Raw genomic sequence first — 19,082 nt, 5'->3', positions numbered from 1 at the left:
TTGTTCAAAATGAAAACTCTACAGCTGAAAACAGACATTGTCTCTTTGAATTCTTTTCCCACCTTGTCACAAAGACGCTTGCTCTAGTGTTTACTACCTAAGTGCTACCCTGCACAGGTGCTTTATAAAAACATGCAACTCACTGCAGGACTTATGGATACGATTTCAGTTGTTGCTACTTCAGATATTCCTGTCCTTTTCTGTGATCTTATAAAATTCTGCATGAGTTTCATGATGGGTTCATGAGTTTATTGACGGCCATGGGTATATAATCAGGGCAGACACAATGATTGAACCAGGTATTTGTGTTCTCACTAGTTTAACTTTTGAGGCCTGCAAAACTGTAAGAACCTTGCAGCAAATTTTCTGCATGTCTGCAGGCACGACCTAACCCCAGTGGCACATAAGAACAATAGTAAAAGAGCACTTCCATGATTTAAGTAATTCCTGATTTTCTTCACCATAGATCACTTATCTCTTGCACCAGTTTTATTCACTCTCCTTCTCTTGAAAGATCATTTCAACTTAAAAGAAGAGCAGAGAAGGTTTAATGGGTACTGGGGAAACCAGGGCAAGCCATTGGAAGGATTGGCTTGCTTAGCATAGAAAAGATTATGTTTACTAGTGGCCATGATTGCTCTCCATGTACATTGCTAAGCAGGAACAAACCACTTCCTTCCAGATAGATAAAAAGGGTAATTGAGAAGGTACTGGATAGTATGGGCATGGTGGAAAGTTTAGGGGTGAGATGTTCCTGAATGCATTCAGAGTAGACAGAAAACAACAGGTTCGAAACACCAAAGACTCTCCTGCCTCAGCCCCTCCCTCATGGTCAGCATTCCAGGACTAAGGAGGGTGCAGAGAAAACACCCATTTTTATTTCATTAAGAGATTTGCTACATTTAAAAAGACCAAGTTCAATAGTATGGAAAGGAAAATGAGGACGCAGGAAACACCTTTTTGTTCAATATTTTTGCTTTCTCCAACTGTGTCTACCTTTGTCCAGGCATTTGGCAGAAGTTGCACTTTTTGTTTTAAAAAACCATGAAGCATTTCATGATCATACAAAGTACCCCATCTAAAATTCATTAAGTATTTAAACAAAGGATGGAATTATTGATTTTATTGACAAAATTACACAGATTAATAGGAATTTTTAAAGTATAATATTTGACTTGTTACTGTAGGTTGGTGCTCAGCAATCAGGATCCACAAAGTCAAGGAAACACTAAAGAGTCAGGGAAGTTAGTAACTACCAATTAATTAATCAACATTGGTAATTATTGCAAATATTATTCATTGCTCTTCTATTCCCCAAAAGATAGAAGAAGGGCTGGATCTAACAACACTGACAGTTAAATATTTATAAGTTGTTATGCTTTAAAGCATTTTTCTTTTTACTCATCAGCTGAAAAAGCTGCCAATTATATAATCTGTTGCAAAAAGTTTCAGTGTATTCTTCAAGACAAAGTTTCTTAGGAAGGCAGAAGCTTCTGTCTTTCGTTTAGGACATTAATTAGCTACATGCCTACTACATCATGACCAAAAAGAACAGGTGATAACATTTTTCAGAAACCTAAGATTTTTTGGTCATGCTTCTAAGGTCCACCTTTTTGCCTATATTTTTAGAAGGAGTGGAATCATCTGAAAATAACCTACACGTTAACTTCTGTTGACATAAGTAGTCATTTGTTATCATGTATCATCATACTGGGCTGTCAACATCACTCAGAGTCAGCAAGAAGCAAGACGAGTGTCTCTCAGAGAGGTACAAGTCTTAAGTATAAAGAATTCATCAATATGAAAAATAAAAAAAATAAACTAAGAAATGTATATTTACTTAGAAAGGAAAGCAGAGCTGGGCCACATCAACATGGGATTGTGAAAGAAGCTTAAAGTGTGTCCAAAACCCTCTGAATGTCAATGAAGTTTGGGAAGCTATATCCCTTCTGTATCCCTGGAAATTCCCGACTTATAAGATATTGGATACAAGACATAATGACCGTCGTGAACTGGATGTCTTTTGTTTTGACCTTTTGGGCCAATCCACATCCCCAAAATATAGCCAGATATGTGGCTTGGGAACCTGCAACCAGGAAAAACAGAAGACAGTTTATAAACCCCTGCAAAGAGATTAGCAAAGCCCTGTGTACTTGGCTGTAGTCAGAGAGAGGAAATGCAAAGCCATGATATAAATTACACAGACCAATGGCTTTGGTTAGGAAAAGAGAAAAATAACCCTTGGATGTTTCCTATGAAGGGGTTGCAAACTAATATGCTGTTTGAAGTGAAATGAAAAGCAAAAACTGCTAATCAAAAGCTCAGCAACATACTATAATCAAGTTACTGCAAACTTGGTCATGCCTGTGTATTTTGGCTACACAGTCTTTGTCCATCGACATAATTTGAATCTCAACAGTTTGCTGTCAGAAAAAGAACACTGAGAACCAAAACAGTACCTCATTATCACACCCACGTAATTACCCACCAGCTTTTCCAAAGCACCTGTTTGCCCTCCTGTGCAAGGGAGCATCCCAGCGAGCCTGAGCAGCGTGCTCTGCCCAAAGCTCTTCCAACACTAAAAGGGTTGCTGTTGAAACATATTTCTTAAATCCTCCCTAGTATTTCAGCTTGACCACTTAGAAGAATTAAATTTAACTTTATTTTCTCATGCCCCTGCCCACCCTCCCTATAAGCTATGCTAAAATAAGGGAATCATAGAAAAATCTAATTTTTATGCCTGCACTTCCTGCACATTTGCTTTTCACAATATTACAGGACTAATGGTGATGTTAATACTTAACTGATAGTAGTTTTAAAAATGCATCTTAGAATGAGACACTGTCCAACAGGGTTTTTAACTGCAAAACACCTGAATAATAGAGTTCAGAAATGGATTAACCAATTGCAAACTAAGACCATTAATATGCTTGAATTAAAATTAAAAAAAAAAACCAAACCAAACAAACAACAACAAAACTCACCAAAACCCCCAAGAAACTAACCAACCAATAAAAACCCGAAGCCCCAGCACTCCCCAACCTTCTGCCCCAAATCTAAGCCATGGATTTCCATATTTCAGAGTCAGTTGCATTAAAAAATTTGGCAAGTGTTCCACAAACACATCAACTGCATTCAAATACCCTTACTATGCTTGAAAATACTTATTTTATGATTACCCACCTGTTTCAGTGAGGTTCTTTATAGACTAAGGTGCCACTCAACATGCATAGAGTAGCAGCATAAACCCAATATTTGCTTAGAATTTACATCAGGGCTTAAGCCTGCAAATGTTTTATTCATGTCACTCTCAAGGTGTGTTCAGATAAATGACTGGTAGATTTGTAACCATCCATTACATGAAAATTTCCTTCTCTAGAAAGCAGTCGTTTAAAACACCGGGAGACTGAAGGAGTGAGAGCTGCACTACTGGAGGCTTGATCTTTCTGTGTCTTAGACAAGGAGATCTCCAGTCACGTACACTTCAGGAACAGAGTCAGCCAGTTACCTCCAGACATAGGTGCATGCCTAGTAATATCACCGTTGCAGCTCTGGGTATACCCAGAATTTTTGTTTTACTAATCTGTAGGGGAAAACATCCAGTCATAGCAGGCAGGCGTTCTGTGCTAGGTTGAAGTTTGTTTAAAAAAAAAAAAGAAGTTTTCACAACTTGTCTGTGGCCAGCCTGCCTGCTGAATTAATCTTCAGTTCTTCAGTTCTAGGGGCGTCCATTCAGCATCTTTTATATTTGTAAGCAGCAAGGAATGGCTTGTCAGCAGATTACTAGTTGCATGACTCAGTGGTGGCTAGGAACAGTGAAAACACAGAACAGGACACTTGTGTGAAAGTTTCCTTAAAATACAGAATTCAGCCCAGGATGAACTCTCTGTAAAGCTCACTTGTAGGGAAAACAGATATTCCATGCGAGGAAGGCTGTGAAAAGCTCATTAGCTAAGCGAAGCACAGCATCAGCACTTGCAGGCACTCACTGCGGTATCTCCAACCACTTTCTAATCACTGAGGCTTCACACATTTGCACATAGGAAGCCCATTTAAATTCCACTGAGAGTCAGGCCAGACATCAGATATATCAAACTTGCCTGCGAAGCTATCTCACTTTACAGGCAGCATTTATTTTTTCAACAACAAAAACACAAGATTAATGAAGGTAAGTGTTACAGGTGAATCCAGGCCCTCACCCAACAGCCTGCCTCTACTCTTTCACTCAGACCATTAAGCAGGGTAGGAGGGCATCTTATGAGTAACATTTTCTAATCTGAACATTTCAGGAGTTCTTAGAGACTACTGAACTTTATGCACTAGCTTCATCCCCAACACTGGGAAACCTTTAAATGGAAAGTTCACAAGCAGTGCAAAAAAAATCAGTGGACATCGCGGTTCCCTGGAACAGTTCATGCTCTGAAATTGTGCGAGTGATCTGAATTGAGTGAGAACTGCAACCCTTGGGAGCAATTTCCAGCAGCACTAATGAAAGCACATTGAGTTCTTTATGTCCAGAAACTGTCACTGTTTGCGATAGTATTTAAAGCACATCTTGATGCTGACTCACAGATGCCAAGCATATTGTATCACCTTTCAGTGAGTCTGATAAATCAGCTATGGAGTTCCCATTCAGGAGTTTATTTATATAGAACACCAACTTATATTCCACACACAGGGAGATGAACTGTAAAGACACAAAGCGTGATGACTAAATATAGCTTTAATACAGAACATTCATATATATAGATATATATGACCAGGGTTAAAAAAGGATACAGCCAGGTTGAGATGATTACTCAAGTGTTTCAAGTTATGATTTTTGGGAACCAGAATTGTTAAGTTGTTTAATTATCCAGGACAGTCATAGTGAAGTTTTATCACTTATTCCTTAAATCAGTTGGAAGTTTTTAAGTTGATCTTCCAAGTTTCTGTCTTGTTTGCTGAATAGTTTTCATGGATAAGTGTTTGAAATACTCTGGTATTAGCAAACACTTGAAAAGGGGCAGCGAGTGAGTGCACTAGAAAAGCGAAGCTGTGCTATTGTCTCTGATTCTCACCAAAAGATCAGAGTTTCACAAAAAGACTTTTATTAGCAGACAACACTAATAATAAAACTAATAATAAGTACAAACCCCATTTGGTAGGAAGCAACGTTTTCTGTTTTGCACCACTGTGTCCTGAAAAATAGAAAACTACGTAGGTCCTGGTCCATCAATGTATTCCTTGATATAGTAGGTTATACAGAACAGACTGTGGAACATTATACCTTAAAAATAATAATAATAAAAAAAGGAATGTTAAATACTGCCTTTTGGTATCCTTCATTTTCCTGTGCTCAAAACCTCTCCTTCCTGACAATTTGTATCTAATATTTGGTTTTGCTAGAGACTATTAAATTTGCAAGTTAGTGCTTTGTGCCACATGAAAATTCGGAATCCCATCCTTCAGACTGTGCTGCAAGAGTCTCTGTTCTTGCTGTCTTTTTCTGACATTGTTTCAAACTGGATACTGCAAATCCCAGCTCTCAGGCCAACCTACATTTCATTCTCTCTCATGTCAAAGCTATGCTCCAGAGAGTAGAACTGCTATGCTTTGCATATTTGTAGCTGGAATTATGCTGATTTCAAGCGTGCCCCTTGGAATAGACTTAAAGGTTTCTTCCTTCCCACCCCCCACCCCCCCGCAGCAGCTATGTTCAGACATTTGCCACCAGAGGGAGATGACAAAATTCCACAAATGAAAAAAGGCAGGAATTGACTATGACAGCTAAAGGCTTTTTTTGTTGTTTTCTACACTACACCACACCACACACCCCCCATGGCTGGAAACCAACTACATTTCACAGTACTAAGTTACTTACTAAGCTCAATGTGCATGCCATATTTGATGAACACTTATACTTAATTTACTATTTTTTCCTCCAGTAGAGCAAGAACAAAAAGGGAGAAAGGATTTTCCTATTACAGAACATCAAAAAGTAGCATTTTAGTAACAAGTAATATTGATTCATTGTCCCTTTTATAAAAATTTTTTGGTTAACTGAGATTCTGAGATGTTGCTTTACTTCATATAAAGAAATATGCATGAGAAATGGAACTCTTCCTTAAAAAGCATTCTTGATATGTTAAGCCAGAAATACCCAGAGGAAGTGGAAATTGTAGGAGTCCTTTTCCCTTTTTGAAAGGGACAGTGATCACGAGCGCTAGCAAGGGCAGAAGCTGGGATTCAGCCCCAGGTTCAGGAACTTCTGACCTGAGATCAGGAATACACTGAGTACAGAAGACCCCACATCTGCACAGGACTCACTGTTGAATCAGACCCAGACATTCATAGAGTCTTCAAAACTGAAAAGCATTGGAATAATCTAGGATAAACTCAAACGAAAAGCTGATCTACACTGAACTTACAAATTTATTTCAGCCTAGCTTGAAACATCAAAAGGGAAATATAATGTACTTTGGATTAAAAAAAAAAAAAAATCTAAATTTTGATCCAAAAAGCAGCTGCCAGTTTCTTCATGGAAGAGAACCCAAAGCAAATGCCAGATCAGCTTTAGAACAATAGCATGCAAATATTCATTCGATTGGTTTACATTTAGCACAAGCCTCATGCACAACCCTCCCTTCCCCTAGATCTTTGTGCCTGTACAAAGATCTCAGTTTGAGGGACCTATTCTATATATGAGTTACAAATTATCTTTCAAAAAAATTCTGTTTATTATAGAGAAATATAGTAGTGGGAGTAACCTGTTCTGATTTCAAGTTCTCATTTCTATTCCAAGTCATTTCCAGCTGTAGGATTTCTTCTGAATACAATTTTTACCTTTTGTACCCAGAGATTATATCTATAAATGCTGTCTTTGCACACCACGCTCCTGCCTCTTCTCCAGATAACTAATGCTTCCAGTTTCTAAAGTTACATTTGGCAATTGCTGGACCACAGTAGTACCTACTGGTGTCCAGAGAAAGTGCCTGCAGGGGAATCCACTTGGCCCAATTGCTGATCATTACTCTATGGGGAAATCTGCACCTCCTCACCTCAGTAGAGCTCAAGGCTTATTACACACAAACCGCGCTGTGCTATAGGGGCGAAGCGACCCTGCCCGTGTGCCTGGCACACCGAGCCTCCCAGACTGCACCGCCATGGTCCTATGGCAGAAGCAGAAACAACACTGAACGAGTGCAGGAAGTCAAACTAAGAGGGAAGGCTTGTTTCCCTGGTTTCCTTAAAGCTTCTCTTATCATATTTTTAATATACAAAACTGACTGAGAGAGATTGGTATCACCTTAGAGAGGAACTGAAAGAGGCATATGAAAAATAGTAATTGTGCAAACAGGGTTAGTCAGGTGAGCCAGCCTGCAGAGTCAGACTGACTGCTTGGAGCTGTACCGAGCAAACTTCCTCCAAACTACTAGCCTTGAAATTAATTAGATCGACCCTTCCCCAACCACAGTGTTTCTACTGACTTATTTTTAAAATAATTAGCTCTATAACTTACAGATGTAATAGACATTTCTGGTATTTGTTGCAGTTTCAAGCAGAACACATCTTAGGACTCCAGGTGTTTATTAGGCAAGGTGAAATACCAGGCAGTGCGGTGCTTTATGTATTCTTGCCTGCTTCTATTGCACACAGCACTGGGCACAGTAAGAGGCAGACTGTCAGACTGAAAGGATCATTGGTCCACTCTGGTTTTCAATTGCTATCTTTTTATAAGCTGGGCCAGATTTTAACAGAATCGCCCTTTTAATTAGCTCCACTAAACCCTTATTTTCAGTCTAATCAAGTAACAAGACAAAGAAGAACATCATGTGGTGGCTTTCTGTGCAATAACAGCAGTAAAAATAGAGAACAATGAAATGAATAGTTCGCACCCCATGAAGCAACATAACAACCAAGTCTGTTAATTAAGGCATTTTTCTTCAGCATCTACCCCTTTCACTTCTGAATTATTTCTTTTCCTTCAAGAGACTCAACTCAAAACCATTCCACTTACATTATTAACCAGAATTTCTCTTCCATCAGACATGGGTTTTGCTGGAGTATTTAGATGAAAACACATGCTACATGCTACCAGAAAGGCAATGCTCTGTTTTGAAGTCCCTGCTAGCACCTAGGATGCTTACTGGTTAGATTGTTGAACCTATTTTGGTTTTGCCCAGAAAGATTCCTCTCTTTAACTGTGAGGAACCCGAACAGGTTATGAGCTGGGGTTTACCTTTTAGAGCTGCACCAGTTCTCCAGTTGTAAGGAAGGAGCGTTCTTAATGTTCCTGGCTGTTCAAATGAGCACCACTAACACACCCATGAAGTTTATGCCATACCTGGCTCATAAGTCTGTCCTCTAGAAATATTTGTGAAAGACAGGAAAAAAACACCCCAAACAAAAAAAACCACCCCAAACCAAAAAAAAAACCCCACCCCAAACAAAAAATAACCACCCAAACAAACCCCAGATTCTCCAAAGGAGTTTCATACAAAAAGCTGAGATTTCTTTTACCCTATGCTTAAGAGTCCCTAGGAAAACAGCTTCCAATTCTTCTCTTTCAGCAATACACTCTTTTTGGAGAATGGTTATTACAAGACAGCTTAGCATATAAACAAAGGGAATTTTATGTCAATGAAGGCAAAATTTAACATACCAATAGCAGTTTTATTTTCCTCCCTAGAACCACATAGTTGTTTCAGTGAAGGAAAATGAAGGAGAAAGTTATAGGAAAAAAAAAGATGACATTAATTCCACTCACATTACAGGCCTTGCTTACCAGAGAAGCGTAACAGTATTCAAACAACTGGTGAGTTGAAGGAAGGTGGACTGTCACAGTCATACCACAAAAGTGAGGGTTACTGGATCCCTTGGCTCCATTGCCTTCAGCTGGAGGACCTGTGCTGCCCAAAGCAGCAGCACCTCTCACCCACCCTGTCCTCACCATGTCCCACTTGGACCCCCACTGTCTAAGGGAGGTGCTGCCAACAGAGGCAATTAAAAGCAAAGATTCACCTTGTGCTCCAGGGCTACATTTCTAATTAAATTCTGTTCACAATCAGCAGGCAGAAGGTTTCCAACAACACCCTTTATTATGCACAATGACTACCATTAAAATACTGCTTGCTAATAATTAGAGTGTTAATCATTACTTCATTAATGCCTTTTTTTTCCTGTATAAGACAAAATCATGGGAACTGGAATAAGAGATGGAACATGATTAAACTTTTAAATAAATCCAAGGTAGTTCACTTTAAGGAAAGACTGAAATCTGCTAATGACCTGCAACTCCATGCTGTAGATAGGGAATAAACTGTAAATTTACAAATAACTATACAGTAACTGAGAAGAAAAAAAGTTAGCTGTTTTTATCTCCATAGCTAAAGACCTAGCGATAGACATAAAGTACATTTTGATTAAGTCTGACCTTGAAACCTGTCTTCTTAGGAACATGGCAAGTAATTTTTCAGTAAACTGAGGTTGCAACTAAAAAAAATAGAACAAAGTGTTATTGCTTGCATTACAGAATGTTTTATCAAACAATTCAAATATTTGTTTCAAAAACTGAACTGCACTTTGACTACATGTTACATCAACTAATTAGTCATCACATCACATTCACTTAATTACCAATTGTTCATTTTTAACAGTTAAGTTTTAATTAATTATCAGAATTCTTATTAAACTGTGTCTGACACATCAGACATCACATAAAAAATTATACAGCAGAAGGAATGAGACTATCACTGGATCCTAGCAGAGAATCTTTGAGGATGCCTCTCCCTTTGCAGCATGGGGTGGGGGAAATGTGAGTCGGAAGCCCTGCTATAATAAAGTAGATCATTTTATAGTTTCAAATAACTGTAGATTTTCTGTTGCACTTGTAAACCTCTTAAATCTTAACCTGTATGAAAAAATTTATCTCTCGCTACAAAACAGGATTTTGAGGTCTGTAGAGCAAGATGATATTATTTAAACAAAAGATTTTAAAACAAGTGCAAGACAGTCGCAGGTGATAAAGTAAATAGTTATTCATGTATTTATTGTTATAAAGTTACTAATATATGGAAGGATTCCAGCTACTAGAGATGCTTGGATATTTTTCACTGAATTTTTAAAGTTTTTTCAGAGAAATTTTTCTGATAGAAACAGCAAGGTAAAAATCAGTTGCAATAAATTTCTAAGCTCAGTGCAACTACTAAATCAAAACTAAAGATGGCATAATGGGACACAGACCTAATTTAAAAAATATATTTCAATTTTAAACAACACTTTAACAATTTTACTTGAAATATACTCTGACGACACTGCAGAAATATAAACCCAAAACATTTTGGTTAAGCCTATGTATGTTTTCAGAGTTTTTGTGTATTAATTTGTGAACATTTTTTTCCCTACTTCAGGGTCCTGAAATTATTTCACCTTATGATACTAACCCAGCTAGTCCCAAAGTAACTCTTGGGTGACAAGCACTGCCCCAAACCTCCTCCCTTGTTCAAGGAGACAAAATCGGAAAGAAAAACTGTTTTGGCAAGGTGAGTTGCTGAAACAGCTTCAGGCAGTGGTGGCTGTTCAAGAGAACATGACTGTATTCATTCCTGCTCCCTGCTAAATATACAGGAAAAATAACAAAAGCTAACACGACAGAGCAAATTAGTAGATGGATACAAACAGACCTACCCAAGTCCTCCAAACACTCTTTAGCTACCCTTGGCAGTGCTTTTCAAATTAAATATACAGAACTCAGACGAGCACAATAATAATAAACATCACTACACTAATAGACTTTGGTGTAGGGAAAACGGACATAGAACATAGAAGCAAAGATTTGATTTGGATATTCTCAGTATACAAACTTCGACAAATCCGTACTTCTAGTACTTCTAGTACTAAGCAGGCAGGAGTAGGTTTACTTATAAATTATTAATCATTTCAACTGCTTGTCAGTATTTACACTGAAAGTATAACTTTTGCAAAGGTATTTGCAAAAGAAAATGACCTCCCCCAAACCATAATCAATAAGAGCTTAAAAATGTTAAATGTAATGGCTTGCTCTCGATATTGCCCAAATCTTAAAAAGATACCTATTTTTTTCTTCTAGCTGAAAGTCATTATATTTTTTAATTAAGAGATCTAATATCAGTGGCAGATTAAAAAATAATACAGGAAGCAATTTAAGACAAATATAATGAACTACAGTCTCTAAAAAGTTAATGGAAATTGAGGACCAAATTATTAAAAAAGTAAATCCCATCTTAGAAGTCTAAACCCATGTAGCTTACAGCTTCATATCTCATATATATATAAAGAACTACAATACCCTTGTAATAAAACTTGTTTTGGTATAAACTCGTCACATAACTTGAAGCACAGTCTCCAAATTTATCCCAGTGCAGAATCTGAGAAGTATGGACTGTCATATCATTTGGCTTCTATAGAATAATATAGGAAGAAAACCCCAACACCATCATATACATGAAAACAGGCCATATTTGTGGATCATTTGGGGATTCAGCTCAGACTGTAATTTTGTTACCTACAACTCAAAACCAAAACCAGGGTGCTACTCTATATAACAATGTCATATAGAATCATAGAATCATTAAGGTTGGAAAAGACCTCTAGGATCATCAAGTCCAACCGCCAGCCCAACACTACTATGTCTCCTAAACCATGCCCTGAAGTGCTTTTGGCCTTCTTGGCCGCCTGAGCACACTGCCAGCTCATGTTCAGCCGGCTGTCAGCCAACACCCCCAGGTCCTTTTCCTCCAGGCAGCTCTCCAGCCACTCCTCCCCAAGCCTGCAGCGTTGCATGGGGTTGTTGTGACCAAAGTGCAGGACCCGGTTTTGTTAAACCTTATACAATTGGCCTTGGCCCATCACACACAAAAAACTGCATACAAACTCTAGACAACCACCAGGAATTTAATGGCAGAATAAAACTGAACCTCACAGAGAACGCAATGGCAAAGTCACAGGTGAAAAAGAAGCCAAGAATCACAACTTTCAGGTCAGTGCTTTGTTAAAGACAGTTTAGTTTCAGATTCACTTTAGGTCAAATCCAGCTCCCAGTGTAATTTTAAGATTAAAAACTCTGAAAAAATGTTATCAAGTTGCCCTGGCTAAAGCTCAGCTCTGACTCTTCCTGCAGTTTGGAAACTCTCTAAAGGAACATTATAGTTTCCTGCTTAATTTTTCTTTTCAATTTTAATGAGCTTTGATACGCACAAAAGCAAGCGTATGGTTTTTTTTATAACAGTAACTGCGATAACTACAAATACAGCCTTTTGTCAATAAGCCAATTTAAATCATCGCGTAAATACAGACTAATTGTTGGGTTTCATTTAACTTTACACTTCTATTGAAATTAACTGCCCTGCCTCCTTCAAGGAGGTAATTTACACCAATTTACATTGAAGGCTGCTGAGGGGACTACTTCATCCCTATAACAGGCTTGCCAACGCTGCCAGAGTAAAATGCCATCTTATTATTCTGCAAACATAGAAGAGCACAAAGAGTAATTTGGTCTAGGAAAAAATTCTCCAAGACATTCCAAGAATGCCTAGTTTGACAAAGCATAATTTGTGCCTGAAGGAGCAGAGAGCAAATAAATTTCCATCTAATATTTTTAAAACAGGAGTGGAAGAAAGTAGAATGTGATTTCACATTTTTTTAAAAATGAAAAAATAAAACAAAAGAAAAAAATCAAACCAAACAAAAAAAACTCCACCTCAAATAAATCACAAAAAACCCAACCCCGAAACAGAAGTATTGACCACAAACTAATCAGAATAAAGTTAATTTATCCACTAACTTCCAGGTTCCCTTTCATTACTGTTTTTTTCTCTTTGAAATGTGTAATTGGTGGCAGCAAATGTAACTCTTATCTTTCTAAAACCATCTCCATTCAAATCCCTCTGTTCCACCAAAAAGATTGCATTAATATGGATCAAATAAAAATCATATTGTGATAAAATCTGTACAGAAAGAACTTTCTAGCATTCAGACAGAATGAATTTCTTTGTACTGTCCTGTGAGTTTCTTTGTACAAAGAGCTCATATAGAGCTTATAAAATTCTTCTGACGTTCTCTGCAATGTTAAAAAATGTTATGCCCATTTTAGAGGAAGATGAAGAAGGAACAAAGGACAACTTAAGTAAAGCACAGTTTTGGAAAGAGTCCAGCAGTCCAGGTTCTTGTCTCCTCTTATAGTCATGACCTCTTTTGGAGACTTGTCAAATAGAAGACAAATCAGTGAATCAGTGCAGGATGAGGAGTGGCATTTAAAAAACAATAGCCATGGCTTATTTGTGTGGAATTCTACACACAGGGTGGATTTTCCCTGAAAGACAACACTGTCTAATGAAGACTTGAGATTTGGAAGACCTGGGTTCTAAAATTTCAGGGTGATTTTCAGCATCAAGATGTACTTCTAAGTACAACATTATATGGAAGGATGTCTCTGAAAAGAGCACCACTCACCATTTTTGACTTTTCCATCACACACCAGCTAAATTACATGGGAATAAACATATTAGCCTGGGAATTTGAAAGGGCGAGCCACACAGATTTTAAAATCCACTAAAATTAAGAGAAGCAAAAGTCATTATCAAAAATATGTGTGTTTAAATGTCTTGAAATTGAGACTCAAAAATTAAGTCCCAAAAATTGGAATTCACAGTGAGCACCTGGAATTAGTATTTCAGCACTCCCAAATTACCTCAGTATTTTTTCCTGCTGATAACTAGCATTAATAAGGGCAAAGAAAAACAAATAATTTTTACCTTGTTGCAATACAACCACACATTTAAATTTTACCCTCTGAGATCCACAGAAGTTATTTTACAATATAAAGTTCAAAAAATTATTAATATATGTTTGTCTTTCAACACTTCTCAGTTACTTTCTTGTTTTCATTTTTTTAATAGTTACTTAAAACCAAGCAAACAAGATCTGTAAAATCAGCCTTTGAGATAAGCATGCACCAGTGATTTAATTCAGGTTGGACACAAAATCACTGTTGCAAGTGTTCATTTTCTAAGACTTACAGATCTCAGGTATTGTGAGGGTCAAATAATCATTAAAATTCTACTGATGATCCACCCCATGAGTGAAGGGGATACAAACACATTGTAAAAATATTTGTCTGTTACTGCTTGCACCTTCGTCCCTATATTTTCCTTCTGACTTTGTCACTCCTGTGCCTATGCAGTGTACGCATACAGAAAATCAACCTGTCGCTTGGTTGTGGCTCATCTATAATGGAAACAAATTGTATCTCTCTCACACTAGTGAGTTACTGACAACAAAGCCTCCAGAGTCAGAGATCTGACTGTTTCTGTAACAAACATATTGATATAAATGTAGGCATCAAAGTAAGTTAGAAGAAATCATTCATCCATGAAATAATGCTTCAGATATACACTAACAACTACCTTAAAGAAAGAGGCTTTCTATATTTTAATAACATGCAAGATCTTAAAAGTCTCATTAAGTCTCCTGTAGATTACAGTGACTAGTAATCAATTTATGATACGTGGTAACTACTTAGAGAATGAGGGGGTGTGAAAAAGGACCAATCTTAAAGTTAGTCTCATTGAAAACTCAGGCAGTCTTATCTGTTTCAAGGGAGATGGTGAAGATAAAATGCTGTCCTCTAGAAAGAATTTTAAGGTAAAATTATTCTAACCAAATTAATCCCAAGAGTAAATGTTTATTTCACTGGAAGTGCACCAGAATTGAATTTAGCCTATAGGAACCAATGAGGTAACAGGTGTATTTCAAACTGATTTAAGCAGGCATTATATAAAGCTGAACACTATGCACAGAGTGGAGTACTTCATCTCCGTATCACTAACACAGAGATAATTTATTGTTATATGACATGTTTTGGTTTGGGTTTTTGTGTGTTCATTTTTTTCCAGAGTCTTCAAAAAATCAGTTACAGCCATGAAAGTATAAAAGCACAAAACTCTCATGTGAAACAAGCCTGCAGAAGTTCATTCCTCTAAAACTGCTAGGCCATACCCTGTTTGTTTTCATACAGCCTTAAGTCAGAAATCATTCCACTGAGCCTTTAAGGAATTCCTTGGCTTTAAGGAATTTAACTGAACACTACAAGAATCTTATCTATCTAAGCTATCTTACAGAGCTTAGAGGCCCAAACTACAACATTTTACAGATAATTGTTCTATCCAAAGAACTTAAGAAACATAGAAAGGTATTATTCCCCAAACAGTGACAGAAATTAAGAGAGTGATTTCTATAAAATTGAAGAGAACACTTAATGAAGAGTATATGCTAATGGCAGAGAACAGACAAAGTCTGACATAGCTGCCAGTATAAAAGAAACCAATTACAATTTTGAATAAGCCTGAATGAACAGAACTATATCATACCAGACTGTGGCTTTGCATCATGTGACCATAGCGGTTTTGATTTAGGGTACAATCATAGAATTATTAAAGTTGGAAAAGACCTCTAGGATCATCAAGTCCAACCATCAACCCAACACCACAATGTCTCCTAAACCATGCCTTGAAGTGCCACGTCTACACGTCTTCTAAATACCTCCAGGGGTGGTGACTCCACCACCTCTCTGGCCAGCCTGTTCTAATGTTTGACAACTTTCAGTAAAGAAATTTTTCCTAATATCCAATCTAAACCTCCCCTGATGCAGCTTGAAGTCATTTCCTCTCATTCTATCACTAGTGACCTGGGAGAAGAGACCAACCCCCACCTCACTACAACCTCCTTTCAGGTAGTTGTAGACAGCGATAAGGTCTCCCCTCAGCCTCCTCTTCTCCAGGCTAAACAGCCCCAGCTCCCTCAACCTCTCCTCATAAGACCTGCTCTCCAGACCCTTCACCAGCTTTATTACCCTTCTCTGGACACGCTCCAGCACCTCAATGTCCTTCTTGTACTGAGTGGCCCAAAACTGAACACAGTGTTCAAGGTGCGGCCTCACCAGTGCCCAGTACAGGGGCACGATCCCTGCCCTGCTCCTGCTGGCCACACTATTCCTGATACAAGCCAGGATGCTGTTGGCCTTCTTGGCCACCTGAGCACACTGCTGGCTCATGTTCAGCTGGCTGTCAACCAACACCCCCAGGTCCTTCTCCACGTGGCAGCTTTCCAGCCACCCCTCCCCAGGCCTGTAGCACTGCATGGGGTTGTTGTGACCGAAGTGCAGGATCTGGCACTTGGCCTTCTTAAACCTCATACAATTGACCTTGGCCCATCATTCCAGCCTGTCCAGGTCCCTCTGCAGAGCCTTCCTATCCTTGAGCAGATCAACACTCCCACCCAACTTGGAGTCATCTGCAAACTTACTGAGGGTGCACTCGATCCCCCAATCCAGATCATTGATAAAGAGATTAAACAAGAACGGCCCCAACACTGAGCCCTGGGGAACACCACTTGTGACCGGCCGCCAACTGGATTTAGCTCTGTTTACCATAACTCTCTGGGCTCGGCGAGTTTGTTTACCCAGCAAAGAGTACACCCATACAAGCCATGAGCAGCTAGATTTTCTAGGTGAATGCTGTTTCCTTGTTTTTTCTTAAATAAGTTTTAGTCACCTGATTTTTTTATCCACTGAAAAAGTCCATCACATCTTGCTTCCTGACTTTAGCTAGGTAGACTGCAACAGGAAACTAATTTCTGTATAAGCCTTTATTTTTCATGGTAACCAGCATACAGATAGGGGGACTGAAACATGCACAAAATACTCTCAATTTTCCACACATTTATGTTCTCAGTAAGCTAATTTGCACCAAAGTTCATACGTCTGTAGCTAAAGGAATGTGCAAACAGCTGAACAAAGACAGGAATTTTGTCTTTTAGATGTGATAGATAACTCTTATTCAGGTTCCCTGATGGTGCTGAGCAACTTTCTCCTCTTTTTCTGAAACAAAATGTGTTATCACCTACATACACTATAATTTAAAACCTCTAGGATCTCTGACTGAAAGACCACTTACTACTCCATCTGGAAATCTAGCTTTAAATATCCTGGAACCAGTTTTCAGGAAAGGTGAAATTCCTGGTGAAATATTGATAAGTGGTATATATTCTCGGTACCATTGAAAGAAATAATTTGTACAGTGTGTTTCAGAGACACTGACTACTGCTTGACTGAACTGTACAGATTGCTAGGACTGCTCAGAGAAACGTTTCAGTACACTTTCTTGCTTAGACATTGTAATGGAAAAGTATGCCTCTTCATTGCTTAGTAAGCACCAAGACTTCACAGATTTTCTTTATTAAGTACCATTTCTCAATTGCAATTCTTACGGAATACATATTACATCAAACCCTCCTAGTTCTGTCTTCAGAATACAGCCAACTCTTTACGAGTATGTGCAAAGCCGGCTTCACTATTCATGAACATGTGCATATTCAGCTGAATATTAACAGCTAATGAGTATTTCTAAAACAGGTTAGCTCTGAAGAAGCAAGTTTACCTATAAGAAGTACAGCAATGTTATATTCTCTATATTTCAGCATTAAACAGAAGAACAAACTGGGACTGAAAAAAAACCCTCAATGTTTAAAATGTTAGCTTATGGTATTTTCAAGCTATAATATCTATAAGCTATATTACCTTTATTCCCTCTTCATGTTGCTTCTACAGCATACAAATCTTTCCTGTGCTATGCCTTTGTGCATAAGCTCAGATTTTTGTTAGAAAAGCAACTTCTTGCTACAACAGTGAAACAAAAAAATAGCCCTGGTTGTTTCCCATTTCTCTCAACCCAATGCCTTTGCCCCATCAAGTTTCTATTAATATTTTTTTTATTATTTCTCTAAGGTAATATTGGAAAAAATCATTAACATGCAGCTTGTTGTGTAATAACATCTGGGATGTATGAGGAAAGGAGGAGACAATTTCAGAAGAGACTAAGTTATATTTCTCTTTTCCATCAGTTAATTTGAATTTATTAAAAAGTTGTTTAGTTACTACAGCTTGTGGTAAGAAGCCAAGGTGAAGTGTGGTCTGTGTACCTCACCATTTACAGGAAATGATTTTTGTTAACAGAATTGGTTCGGTGCATTTGTAACTGCTTAGAGGCTTGGAAGCCTGTCTATAGGGCACGCTTTACCTAGCCATTCTTCAAGTTACAACTTATATATCCACAATTTAAAAATCAAGCTTCTAATCTATGAATAGTGCACAAGCTGCCTCTGCTTCTTACCTGTAAGATTTTCATCTTGAATAGTGGAAAAGCTAAAGGCAAGCAAGTGTGCCAGAGGTAACCAGCAAAATCAGCGATCTTCATTTCTCAGTCTTAAGCAGGTTTTAGGGTAAGGATTTTTACTTCTTAACCCATTTATTCCATTCCAATTGAATTCAAAAGGGCACAGTTAATACCAGTAAGCTGAAAGCTAGATATGTCCTAAAACCCATACAAATGTACTTCAAGTGGTGAAATTGGAATTTATTAATTTCCGCAAAAAAAGGAAAAAACCAAACCAAAACAAAATAAATTACACATCATCTAATAGTTACTATATGAAGAAGTCTAAGGAAAGCTTCTACAAAATTGATTCTAAGTGCTAATCAGCTAGACATTATGTAAAGACAAGACTTGCAAAGACTCTACCATGGAGATAACCACTAACATAACTGAAACAAGCATTAAAATAAAAGACACCTTGCTGGCGTGAAGAGGTAGAAGTACTATATATTTTACTGAAGTACTTATATGCATAGGAAACTCTCCTGCTCTAACTTTTAAAGATGGCAAGCTCTGGTGGCTTGAATAGGGCTGCAGTGACTAAGTATGCATACATGCCAGTTTTAGGCCTGCCACACAGGTAGCAAGCCGGACAGCTTCTGATGCCTGATGCCTCAGTTTCCTCAACCATAAAATGAGGGGCTTATTCATCTGCATCATGGAGAAATCTGAGAGTATAACACACTTAAAAGTAGTCAGTCTTTATACATGTACTAAAGGTGTAAAGGGGTTTTTCCACAATTTCCAGGGTTGTCTGAAATCAAGATGGAAAGAGCCACAGTCTGTCTTTCTATAACAGTAAGAAAGGAAAGCGTTCAGATCTGTGGTTAACAGTGGCATCCATGTACCCTTCTC

The sequence above is a fragment of the Phalacrocorax carbo genome, chromosome 8 (genome assembly GCF_963921805.1).
Source record: "Phalacrocorax carbo chromosome 8, bPhaCar2.1, whole genome shotgun sequence".
Lineage (NCBI taxonomy): Eukaryota > Metazoa > Chordata > Aves > Suliformes > Phalacrocoracidae > Phalacrocorax > Phalacrocorax carbo.
Note: the sequence above shows the minus strand (reverse complement) of the source record.